General features: G+C 39.5%; 1 long non-coding RNA gene and 1 pseudogene across 1 annotated transcript; both read left to right on the forward strand.

Moving 5' to 3' along the window:
- Positions 1-2,129: 2,129 nt before the first annotated feature.
- Positions 2,130-13,483, forward strand: LOC111540512. The gene is made up of 3 exons (XR_002731005.3): positions 2,130-3,876; positions 12,956-13,007; positions 13,341-13,483. It is a non-coding gene; the product is annotated as an uncharacterized LOC111540512 (long non-coding RNA).
- Positions 9,294-11,106, forward strand: LOC111540510 (annotated as a pseudogene).
- Positions 13,484-13,536: the final 53 nt, after the last annotated feature.

Below are 13,536 nucleotides of genomic sequence, written 5' to 3' on the forward strand. Positions count from 1 at the left end.
CAGCCTGGGTGACAGAGTGAGACTGTGTCTCAAAAAGAAAAAGAAAAAACCAACAATCTGTTGGTCATGTATAGAAACTGCTCCCAATACTTTTTTTTTGCAGTACACATGGGACACTGAAAATGTTTTATTTTTATTTGGGTGTTTAGTTTGTTTATATTTATCACAGTTATTGATATATTTGGAATGTCTTTCAGAAATGAGGGCTAAATGCATTTGTCAAACAAAAACAGTTGGCTACCAGCAGACTCTCGTTAAAAGACTCCTAAAGTTGCACCTCAGGCAGAAGAGAAGTGATTTTAAATTTAAGGTCTGAGATGCAAAAAGAAATGGTGGATGAATAAAGTAGTGAATATGCTGCTGGCTCACTCTCTTTCAGCAGCCTGCTCTGCCTCATTGTTCAGAGTGTAATGTCTTCTCTATAAACTCTCTGCTCTCTATTGCCCTTCAATAAGCTGTCTGCTATTAAGAAAAAAAAAAAGTAGTGAATATATATGTTAATTCTAAGCACTAATAAAACAGTCATACCGTATGGGATTAATGAAAATATATGACAGTAGAATATGTCCAAGTGGATTATTTATTTATTTATTTATTTATTTATTTATTTATTTATTTATTTATTTTTTGAGACAGCTTCCACTCTTTTTGCCCAGGCCAGAGTGCAATGGCACGATCTCTGCTCACCACAACCTCCACCTCCCGGGTTCAAGCAAATCTTCTGCCTCAGCCTCCCAGGTAGCTGGGATGACCCAGCTGGGATTACCTAGCTGGGATTACCTCCCAGGTAGCAGGCACACGCCACTACGCCTGGCTAATTTCTTATTTTTAATAGAGACGGGGTTTCACCATGTTGGCCAGGCTAATCATGAACTCCTGACCTCCAATAATCCACCCGCCTCCACCTCCCAAAGTGCTGGGATTACAGGCGTGAGCCACTGCGCCGGGCCGGATTTTTTTAAATGTCAAGTGATAACACTATTTACTAGAGGTACATATAAAGCAAGAATACAGAAAGGTTGAAAGTAAAAAGGAAAAATATACCAGACAAATGTTTAAAGAAAGCTGGATAGCTATATTAATATCAGGAAAAAAAACAGTCTGAAAAGACATTAGAGACTTAAAAAAATTCTATTTATCAGAAAAATACAAAGTTGTATGTACCTAATAACACGGACTCAAAATATACAAGGCAAAAGCTGATAGAAATACAAATCTACTATTATGATGAAATATTTTAATGTAATAATTGATGAACTCAGCAGACAAACAGAAGCTTTGCTATACCTAATTATCTTGACCTAATGGAAATTTTTAGATCATTACACAGTGATCTAAATAGCTGCAAATACATTTATTTCAAGCACATACATTTACAAATCAATCATAAACTTAGCCATAAAGCACACCTAAACACATTTCAGTGGAATGTAGAACATGTTTCCCAACTACATTGCAATTAAGTTAGAGACCAGTAACTGAATGCTAACCAGAAAAACTCCATATGTTCAGAAAATTTGAAACCCTTTTAACTTACTCGTAGGCCAAGGAAAAAAATGTTCAGGCCAGGCGCAGTGGCTCACGCCTGTAATCCCAGTACTTTGGGAGGCCGAGGCAGGCAGATCACCTGAAGTCAGGAGTTCGAGACCAGCCTGGTCAACATGGTGAAACTTTGTCTCTACCAAAAAATACAAAAATTACCCGGGCATGGTGGCACATGCCTGTAGTCCCAGCTACTTGGGAGGCTGAGGCAGGATAATCACTTCAACCTGGGAGGTGGAGGTTGCAGTGAGCCAAGATCGTGCCACTGCACTCCAGCCTGGGCAACAGAGTGAGACTCCATCTCCAAAAAAAAACCAGAATGAAAATCAGTGAAGTAAGGTTATAGTCTTAAGATACGAGAAAAGGAACAAGTGGTTTTTTTTTTCTATCTGTTTTGTTGTTGTTGTTTTTGAGACAGAGTCTTGCCCAGGCTGGAGTGTGGCACATGGCTCACTGCTGCCTTGACCTGGGCTCAAGTGATCCTCCCACTGCAGCCTCCCATGTAGCTGGGACCACTGGCTCACACCACCATGCATAGCTAATGTTTTCATTTGTAGAGACAGGGTCTCACCATGTTGTCCAGGCTGGCCTTGAACTCCTGGGTTCAAGCTATCCTCCTGCTCAGCCCCACAAAGTGTTGGGATTGCAGGTGTGAGCCACCATGCCTGGCCTACATGAAACATATGCTTATTTGGTTTTGATTTTTACACTTTTATGATGCCAAGATTAACCCCCATTACCCTCCAAAAAGGAACATCCTACTAGCTTCACATTACAACTGGAATATTAACACAATGTAAATAGAGAAAACAGAGATGGGGTGATTAGGAGATTTAATAAGAATAAATCTTAAGGGGAAATAGAATGAAACGTATAAGGTAAAGGCAGAAGTTAATAGAAATAGTATAATTGGTATAATAGGATCCATAAAGTCAAACACGGATTCATTTTTTAAAAAAGAATACATTTCTGTCCAGATTTATTTTTTTAAAAAGCTGGGTGCAGTTGCTCGCATCTGTAATCGCTGTGACTTGGGAGGGAAATGGGAGGATTGCCTAAGCCCAGGAGTTAGAGGCTGCATGAGCTATGATCGTGCCACTAGACTCCATCCTGAGTGACAGAGCAAGACCCCATATCTGAAGAAATATATATTTTTAAACTATTCATGTTGTAAAAATTAAGATATTTATTTTTCAAGAAGCTATTATGAACAATTTCATGGCAACACATTTCAAAATTTCATGGGCAAATTACTCAAAACTATGTTGTCAAAATAATTTTAAAGGAAAAATGGAATAATCATTAAAGAAATTTGATTGATATTTTAAAATCTTCCCAGAACACAAACACTAAACCCAGAGAAGTTTTCAGGAACGTTCTACTGAACATTCAGGAAAAAAATAATTCCAATTTTATGTAAATTATTCCAGAACATAGAAAAAGAGGAAGCACTCCCCAATTAATCTCAATCATGAAGACAAATTTGAAAAATCCAAAGCAAGATAGTAAAGCAAATTCAGCAATAACTAGAAATCATTATCAAGCTGAGTTTGTTCCAGAATGTCAGGGTGGTTTAACAATGGAGGAAAAAGATCACATCTCAAAAGATGCAGGAAAAAAGGTTTGGTAAACCTTGGCAGCCATTTATAATTTTTTTTAAATTAATTTTAGAAAGCTTGGAGTAGAGAACTCTTTTAATAAGTGGCATTTACAAAAAGCCTACAGCAAATATCTTACTTTATGCTGAATTACTAAATGATTTCCTTTAAGATTATAAACAAGAGTGGGATAATCACTATCATGATTTCAACATTGTACTGGGGGCCTAGCATATGCAGAATAGCAGGAAAGAAAGTGATTAGGATTGGAAATCCACCCTATAGTAACGCCAAGTAAATCACAACCTCTCTTTGAGTGTGGATGAGACCTGAGACTTGCTTCCAACGACAGAATATGGCTAAGGTGATGGGGATAGTCACTGCTTTGACTGGTTCATGTTGTATGGCAAAAGTAATGGAATAATTACTCTTGCGATTATGTGATGTTACAGAAGATTCCTTTGTAGCGGACCAGAGTGCACCATCATGTTGTAAGAAGGCCCGTGAATGAGCCACCTGGCAAGAAACCTTGGGGACAACTAGGAGCTGATGGAAACCCCCAGCTGACAGCCAGAACAAGGCAAGGACTCCATCCTACAGCCTCAGCTGAATCCTACCAACAACCATCTGAACTTACAAGAGGACACTAAGTTTTAAAAAGGACCACAGACTGGCTGTCACCTTGATTACAGCCTTGTGAGACCCAGAGCAGGAGACCAACAGGAACTGTGAGATAGTAAGTACATGTTTTAAGCCACTAAGTGTGAGGTAATTCATCATGCACCAGTAGATAGCTAGTAAAGGAAGAGAGAAACCTGATTAGAGACTAGATTACATAGAAAACAAAAGAGTATCTATGACTAACTCATAAGAATTAACCATTTATTTGGCACTTCTACAGTTGCATTTCTATATGCCAGCAACAAACAGGTAAAAATATAATTTATAAAAAGTTAACATTTACAGTAGCATCAAAAATATAACTAAATAAAATCTTAATAAAATATATGCAAGAACAGGCTGGGTGCAGTGGCTCACACCTGTAATCCCAGCACTTTGGGAGGCCGAGGTGGGCGGATCATGAGGGCAAGAGATTGAGACCATCCTGGTCAACATGGTGAAACCCTGTCTCTACTAAAATACAAAAAATTAGCCAGGGATGGTGGCATGTGCCTGTAGTCCCAGCTACTCGGAAGGCTGAGGCAGGGGAATCGCTTGAACCCGGGAGACAGGTTGCAGTGAGCCAAGATGGCGCCACTGCACTCCAGCCTGGCGACAGAGCAAAACTCTGTCTAAAAACTGTATATATATGTGTGTGTGTGTATATATATGTATATATGTATCTATATGTATATATATGTGTGTATAGATATATGTGTGTGTATATATATATACACAAGAACATTATGAAGAAGTTTTAAAACTTTAATGAAACATAGGTTAGTAATAAAAATAATGAGATTTAGGCTGGACACGGTGGCTCATGCCTGTAATCCCAGCACTTTGGGAAGCCGAGGCCAACAGATCACCTGAGGTCAGGAGTTCAAGACCAGACTGGTTAACATGGCAAAAGCCCATCTCTGCTAAAAATACAAAAGTTAGTTGGGTGTGGTGGCACACGCCTGTAGTCCCAGCTACTTGAGAGGCTGAGGTGGGAGGATCACTTGAACCTGGGAGGTTGAGGTTGCAGTGAGCTGAGATTATGCCACTGCGCTGCAGCCTGGGTGACAGGAAGACTCTATCTCAAAAATTAATAATAATAAAGAGATTTAATTGGGTAGGTAAGTTCTAGAGTAGAGGCTCAATATCATGAAGATGTTACTTCTTTCCATATTAATCTCTAGATTTAATGCAGTTCCATACAGAATTCCAACAGGATGTTTTTTTCTTTTTTGAGATGGCGTTTTGCTCTTGTTGCCCAGGCTGGAGTGCAGTAGCACGAGCTCGTCTCAGTGCAACCTCCGCCTCCTGAGTTGAAGTGATTCTCCTGCCTCAGCCTCCCAAGTAGCTGGGATTACAGACACATGCCACCATGCCTGGCTAATTTTGTGCTTTTAGTAGAGGCAGGGTTTACCATGTTGGTCTGGCTGGTCTTGAACTCCTGATCGGAGGTGATCCATCCACCTTGGCTTCCCAAAATACTGGGATTACAGGCGTGAGCCACCATATCCAGCCCCAGTAGGATTTGTCATGGAACTTCATAAATGTATTGTAAAATCATCATAGGGAGAAGCAGAGAACCAAGAAGAGCCAAAATACTCTTGAAAAAAGAGGACAAGGTGAGGGAGTTGCCGTAACTTGTAAACTATCAAGACTTATTATAAAGCTATAATATAGCTTTATCTATAATTAGACACGATACACACAGATAGTTAAATATAATATCTATAATTATATAATATCTATAATATATATAATATCTATAATTAGACACGATACACACAGATAGTTAAATGGACTAATGGAACAGAATAGAGAACACAGAAATAGAACATTAGTATATGGAAATTTGACATGTGACAAAATCAGTGCTATGGTTTTGCATTAGTCCATTTTCATACTGCTATGAAGAAATATCCAAGACTGGATAATTTATAAAGAAAAAGAGATTTAATGGACTCACAGTTCCACATGACTGGGGAGGCCTCACAGTCATGGTGGAAAGTGAAGGAGAAGCAAAGGCACATCTTACATGGTAGCAGGCAAGAGAGCGTGTGTAGGGAACTGCTCTTTATAAAACCATCAGATCTCGTAAGTCTTATTCACTATCACAAGAATAGCATGGGAAAATCCCACCCTCTTGATTCAGTTACCTTCCACTGGGTCCCTCAGACGACATGTGGAGATAATGGGAGCTACAATTCAAGGTGAGATTTGGATGGGGACACAGCCAGACCATATCAGGTTTGAATATGCCCTCCAAAACTCATGTTGACCCTTCATTCCCAATGTGGCAGCATTGAGAGGTGGGGCCTTTAAGAGTTGATTGAATCATGAGGGCTCTGCCCTTAGTGGATTAATCCACTCATGGATTAATGGATTAATGGGCTATCATGGGAGGGCACCAGTGGCTTTATAAGAGGGAGAATCTTTAGCATAGCATGTGAGCATGCTCAGCTACTTTAGAACTTTGTAGAGAGTCCCCACCAGCAAGAAGGCTCTCACCAGACATGGCTCCTTGACCTTGACATCTCAGCTTCCATAACTTAGAAATAAATTCCTTTTCTTTATAAATTACCCAGTTTCAGGTATTCTGTTACAAGCAACAGAAAATGGACTAAGATAGTTGGCATTGTAGATCAATGGGAAAAGGGTGGCTATTCAATAAATGGTGCAAAGACAATTGGTTATCCACATGGAGGGGGAAAAATGGATTCTCTGCTTCATACCATACATACAAAAAAATCCAATTCTTTGGATTTATGATTTAAATGAGAAAATTTAAAATGTTTGAAGCAGGCTGGGTGCAGTGGCTCACACCTGTAATCCCAGCACTTTGGGAGGCCGAGGTGGGTGGATCACTTGAGGTCAGGAGTTCAAGACCAGCCTAGCCAACATGGTGAAACCCCATCTCTACTAAAAATACAAACAGTTAGCCAGGCATGGTGCCGTGCATCTGTAATCCCGGTTATTCAGGAGGCTGAGGCAGGAGAATCACTTGAACCTGGGAGGTGGAGGTTGCAATGAGCCAAGATCACACCACTGCACTCCAGCCTGGGCAACAGAGGGAGAATCAATCTCAAAAAAAGTACCATTTATAAATCTATGGATGGATCTTTTCTGAAGATCCTTTGCCTGGAGAAAAAAATAGTGTATTAAAAAGCTTTGGTCCAAAACAAATTCCTAAAAATCAAGTAGAAGGGCTGGGTGTGGTGACTCACACCTGTAATCCCAGCACTTTGGGAGGCTAAGGTGACAAGAGCAAAACTCAGTCTCAAGAAACAAACAAGAAAAGAAAGTAGAAGACAAACAACCCAAAAACATAGTGGGCAAATTCCATAGCATTTCATACATATCATAGAAGAAAAAATATCAGTGGCTAATAAAGATATAAAAGAATGCTCAGGGAAATGCAAATTAAAACCATATTGAAACCATTTGTATACCCCTTAGATGGTCAAAAATTTAAGTTAGGTGATACCACTTTTACACTGTTGGTGGCAGTGTAAATTGGCAACCCCTGTTTGGAATTACACAGTTATATTTATAGTATATGTGCTATATAATATATAATTATATAACATTTATTTCATATTCATATTAAACAAGTATATGAATATATATAATTGTGTGTATGTATTATATATTTACATATATATATGTAATTACATAATTTATGAACAATCAATCCTGTTCCTGGAGAACATACCCCCCCAAAAAAACCTCTTGCAGTTGAGGGCTAGGAAGCAAGTACAGAAATGATCAAAACAGTACAAATCAAGGGAGAATGTGCCTAAGACCTAGAGAACTGGTAATAATTTGTGGTTTATCCATGCAATGGAACACTATATGGAAGTGAAAATGATTGAAATAGAGCTATACACATCATCATACATGAATTTCAGAAACAATGCTGAGTGAAAAAGTAAGTTGCAGCAGAATGCATGCAATATAATAGTATTTTATAAAATTCAAAAGCCAAATTATGAATATACTTTCTTAGCTATAAATGTGATAAAACTATAAAGAAAAGCACAGGAATGATCAATACAACACAGTGATTGAGGAGGGACACACAGGAGCTTCAGTAGTACGATGATTCTGTTCCTCAAGTTGAATGGCAGTTTTGCAGGTGGTCATTTCATCATGCTTTTATGTTATACTTATTATATGATGAATATAATTATACTACAATATATGTTATACACATTATACATTATATTATACATATTTTGTATGTAGCAGTGTTTCATAATATTTTAAGGAATGAATGGAAATGGGCACATAATGAAGATATGTAGTGCTTAGCCATCAGCAGAGACTCAGAATTATCAGATTCCAAGATAACTCCTATACAAAAATAAGCAAACAAAGGCCATGTTATCTAGAATGAAAAGACCATCCATATTCCAAAACTGAGACAATCAAATAGGGAATCCCTCTTTTAAGAATAGCATTTGTTATATGCTTGGAAGTGTTTTGAATCAGAAATTGGTTGTGAATAAATCTTCTCCTTATTAATAAAATATAAGCTTGTTTTTAATGTCATATTATCCCTGCTGAGAAATTAAAAATCCTGGAGGTAGGCCAGCCGCGGTGGCTCATGCCTGTAATCCCAGCACTTTGGGAGGCCAAGGCAGGCAGATCACTTGAGGCCAGGAGTTCGAGACCAGCCTGGCCAACATAGTGAAACTCTGTCTCTAGTAAAAATACGAAAATTAGCTGGGCATGATGGCAGGCATCTGTAGTCCCAGCTACTCGAGAGGCTGAGGCAGGAGAATCACTTGAACTCGGTAGGTGGAGGTTGCAGTGAGCTGAGATCACACCACCGCACTCCAACCTGGGCAACAGAGTGAGAAAGAAATAAATAAAAATTAAAATCCTGGAGGTAGTATTACTTGTAACCTCAATCACTTATTAATCAACCTAAATTTAATCCTTGATTTTATAATATCTTTCTGTAGAATTTTGTTTTGGTTTTGCTTTGTTTTTAGGAAAGACAGGTGATAATTCTGTTAGGGGATGATCATTGGTATTTTAAAAGATAAGACATTTGCTGAGAATTCCTTAAATTTTTCCAATTTTCACTAGCCAGTGATGACATTGTCCCTTTTTTGCAGATAGCTTTGAAAGATGATGATACTGCCACAGTTGGGACCATGTTGTTAAAAACATCCTTTGTTTGACCATTTACACATTTGGTTCTAAAGAATGTATTGTCCTTAGATTCTTGGTTCTAAAGAATGTATTATCTTTTTTTTTTTTTTTTTTGCAAGGAGTCTCACTCTGTGGCCCATGCTGGAGTGTGGTCTGTAATCTCGGCTCACTGCAACCTCTGCCTCCCGAGTTCCAGCCATTCTCCTGCCTCAGCCTCTCAGGTAGCTGGGATTACAGGCACCCGCCACCACGCCCGGCTAATTTCTGTATTTTTCGTACAAGACAGGGTTTCACCATGTTGGCCAGGCTGGTCTCGAACTCCTGACCTCAAGTGATAATGCCCGTCTTGGCCTCCCAAAGTCCTGAGATTGCAGGCACCAGCCACAGTGCCTGGCAAGAATGTATTATCTTAAGATTCTTGTCTCATTACTATTCTTAAAATTGCTGTAAAACTTGCTTAAGTAATTAGCTTTAAATTATGTAAATACAGACAACAAATCTCTCTTAATCCTAAAGGTGCTTTTAAAATTCATGCATTTATACATGTATGCAAATTGGCTACAAATTGAACAGATTTTATTCTAAGTGACCAAATCTTAAGGAGCTTTAGAAGATACATTAATTCAAGGACTAAGCAGTTTCTGAAAACAGACTGATTTACTGTGCTTCTTAGTATTTCCTCAAACTAGAATATGAGCGATGGTGGCAGAGGAAGGAAGTAGCTCATACTTGGAAGAACAAACAGTTGCTAGAATATGCTTGTGGTTTAGAGCTTCTTTCAAAAATCCTGTTAGCTGCAAAAGAAAGGAAGGACTAATATTTTCCACGATTTCAGTAACATCTTTATGAAGATGCTCCTTTTGAATGTAGTACAGAAAGTTAGAAAACAGTTAGGCATGGTATCTGACATAGTGCCCCTTAGGGAGCGTTTCATATACAGACGGTCGGGGGCTTACGATGCTTTGACTTAAACGTTTTCAACATAATAGTTCCAAAGGTGATGCACATTCAGTAGTCTCCATACAACTTTTCTGTTTTTCATGTTCAGAATGTTGTTCCCATAAATTATATGAGCTATTCAACACTTTCTAATAAAACAGGATTTGTATTAGATGACTTTGCCCAACTGTAGGCTGATGTAAGTGTTCTGAGTGTGTTTAAGGTAGGCTAGGCTAAGCTCTGATGTTCAGTAGGTTAGGTGTATTAAAAGGACTTAGGATGTTTTCCCTTCCCAATAAACGCGTCCTAAGGCAGGAAGCACCTGTATCTGATAGAGGTCTACCTTTACCAATTTAAACTGTGACAGATTTAATGTTCCTGTCTTGCTTTTACATTGGAGAGCAACAGCAGATCCCAGATAAATACCGAAGTTAGCTTTGTGTGCTTCACTATTTATTGAACAGTTCAGAGGGCAAGGAAGCAAAGAGAAACGCTCAGAGTGTGTCTTTGCTTGCTAGCTCCTGAATTCTTAACAATTCTACAGCACTCCGAAGCGGGGAAGGGGGGCAAGATGATTTACATCTCAGACGGACAAGTGTGGACAGCCAGAGTCAGTCTCCATGGAGATTATCTTTGATAACAGATTTCTTCGGGGGAATAGCCGAGTTTGTGGTTTTGTTTTTTTAAAACTCTGCTTCAGCAAGATGTGAAAAGAAGCAGCTATGGAAACTCACCTGATTCCAGATACAGTGATGGAAGAGGGCCGCCGGGAAACCCTCCCCAAAAAATGGGTAGAATCAATCATCTGCATGGCCCCAGTCCTCCTCCAGTGGCTGGTGGATGAGGAAGGTAAATGTCCACTCTAAGAAGCAGACAACTCGACATGCGCATTCATAGCGAAGGAATCCATCAAGAAGTGGAAGGCTGGCCATGTTGGAGCAGTAGATGAATGTCTATGTCTAAACAAGGACTGCTCTGTGTCCTCACAGATGAACTAGGTCCTGCTAGGAATTCCCTCTGCAGGGAACTGGCCTGATTGACTTGCAGTTCCATAAATGCACATGTTTGCCTCATTACCTTTTTTGTATAGTTTATTAAAGTATTAATATAGGCCGGGCACAGTGGCTCAAGCCTGTAATCCCAGCACTTTGGGAGGCCGAGACGGGCGGATCATGAGGTCAGGAGATCGAGACCATCCTGGTGAACATGGTGAAACCCCGTCTCTACTAAAAAAAATACAAAAAACTAGCCGGGCGCGGTGGCGGGCGCCTGTAGTCCCAGCTACTCGGGAGGCTGAGGCAGGAGAATGGCGTAAACCCGGGAGGCGGAGCTTGCAGTGAGCTGAGATCCGGCCATTGCACTCCAGCTTGGGCGACAGAGCGAGACTCTGTCTCAAATAAATAAATAAATAAATAAAGTATTAATATAGTTTTAATAAATAAATATTCTTAGGTTGCAAAAAAAAAAAAAAATTCTGGCCGGGAGCAGTGACTCACGCCTGTAATCCCAGCATTTTGGGAGCCCAAGACAGGCAAATCACGAGGTCAGGAGATCGAGACCATCCTGGCCAACATGGTGAAACCCCCTCTCTACTAAAAATGTAAAAAATACAAAAATTAGCTGGGCATGGTGGTGCACACCTGTAGTCTCAGCTACTTGGGAGGCTGAGGAGAATCTCTCAAACCTGGGAAGCAGAGGTTGCAGTGAGCTGAGATTGTGCCACTGCACTCCAGCCTGGTGACAGACCAAGACTCTGGCTCAGGAAAAAAAAAAAAAAGCAAAAAAAAAAAACAAATAAAAACCACTCTACAGTGGCCTTCCTATATTTTTATCTGCTTTTTTTCTGTTCTCTTCTCTGCTTTGGAGTCAGAAACTTCAGTTCAAATCCCTGCCATGTCAATATAACAATCTTTCAGCCTGTTTCCTCCTTCGTAAATGATGGGTATAATTTCCATCCCACAGGATTTGTGTTAGAATTGAGTGAGGTAATGTATTAATACATACTACATGCTTCAAAAATACTATCCGTCTCTTTCCACATGGTTGTCAGAACTCCAGTGCCATGATGGATACAGAGTGAGCCATTTTCTTCACTGTCCACTATCGATTTGCGAATGGCAGCTTGCTGCTTTTACATTTTCAGATCTAGTTAACATTACCTTCCATCAGTGAAATAGAATACTTAATCTTTATTATGTGTTTCCCTGAGTTTCCAATATCTTTAAAGTTATTTTATCACTATTTTAAAAATCAGTTTTGTGAACTCTTGCTTTTGCATGGAGGAAAATGGGATTGTCAGACATTGAAATGGGATGATTGGTTCTCTAATTTCTCTGTATTCAGTCCTACACTTAATAGCTTCAAGCTATCTCCTAGGAAGACAGGACTCTGGGTATGTCCAAATGAGTAGACATCCTTAATGAGTTTTCTCTGTTGTATGTTGTAATATCTTTTTGAGTGTTCCAGAGAACTGAATAAAAATGATCTCTCCATATTAACTATATGATAATGGTAAACATCTGTGTGGTACTTTGCATATGAAGTGTTTTCACATATATCACTCATTCATGAATTTGTTAAGCATTTACTGAGCTCTGTTACATGCTATGCCTTTACTAGACACCAGAGTATAGTATACTGAAGTACTCCTTGACCTTGAGGTGTCATCAAAAATGTGACTTCCCAAGAAACCTTCTCCTCCTGCTTTGTTAAGTCACTCTGCCCTTCTTATTGTCTAATACCACACTCTGTCTCCTTTATGATATTTTCTGTGTATGGGTTGTGTCAGTTTCTGTCCTTTCTTGAGGTCCTGAATGTAACACCTAGCTATTGCTAGGCCCAAGATAGACACTCAGTAAAACCAGTTGAGTGATTGGAAGAATGGATGAAGGCAACATGCTCATAGGGAAGAGACAGGCCAAGATTCATTGCTACACAGTGTGATGGGTGCCAAGGCAGAGAGGTGGGTTGAGGGCATTGTGTTAGTCTGTTTTAAGCTGTTATACCAGAATACCAGAGATCGGATAATTTATAAAGAACAGGAATTTGTTTCCTCACAGGTCTGGAAGTCAGAAAGTCCAAGATGAAGGCACTGGCAGGTTCAGTTATCTGGTGAGGGTCTGATCTTTTTGCTTCCAAGATAGTGGCTTGACTGTTGCATCTTGAGGAGTGGGGGACGAATGCTGTGTGCTCATATAACAGAAGGCAGAAGGACAAAAGGGGATGAACTCCCTCTTTCAAGCCCTTTTATAAGGGCATCTAATCCCATTCACAAGATAGGAGCCCTTGTGGCCTGATCACCTTTTAAAGGCCCCACCTCTTAATACCATAAATCACTTTAGCAACACCTAAATTTTGGAGGAGACACACTCAAACAATAGCAGGTATAAAAGACAAGCGTTTAATCAGACTATATGTCAGTTGATAATTTTTCCTTCCCTGCAGGAGACCTGTCTGTGAGTGGCTGGGAGACCTGTTTAATTCTGGGGTATAGAATTAAGATGGCCGTCTGCCTGTAAGTAGAAATAAACTGCATTCTCCCAAATCAGCTTTGTTCATAATAAAAGTAATATTCTGGCCTCCCTATACCATACTCTTTCTTTCTTTCTTTCTTTCTTTCTTTCTTTCTTTCTTTCTTTCT

The sequence above is a fragment of the Piliocolobus tephrosceles genome, chromosome X (genome assembly GCF_002776525.5).
Source record: "Piliocolobus tephrosceles isolate RC106 chromosome X, ASM277652v3, whole genome shotgun sequence".
NCBI lineage: Eukaryota > Metazoa > Chordata > Mammalia > Primates > Cercopithecidae > Piliocolobus > Piliocolobus tephrosceles.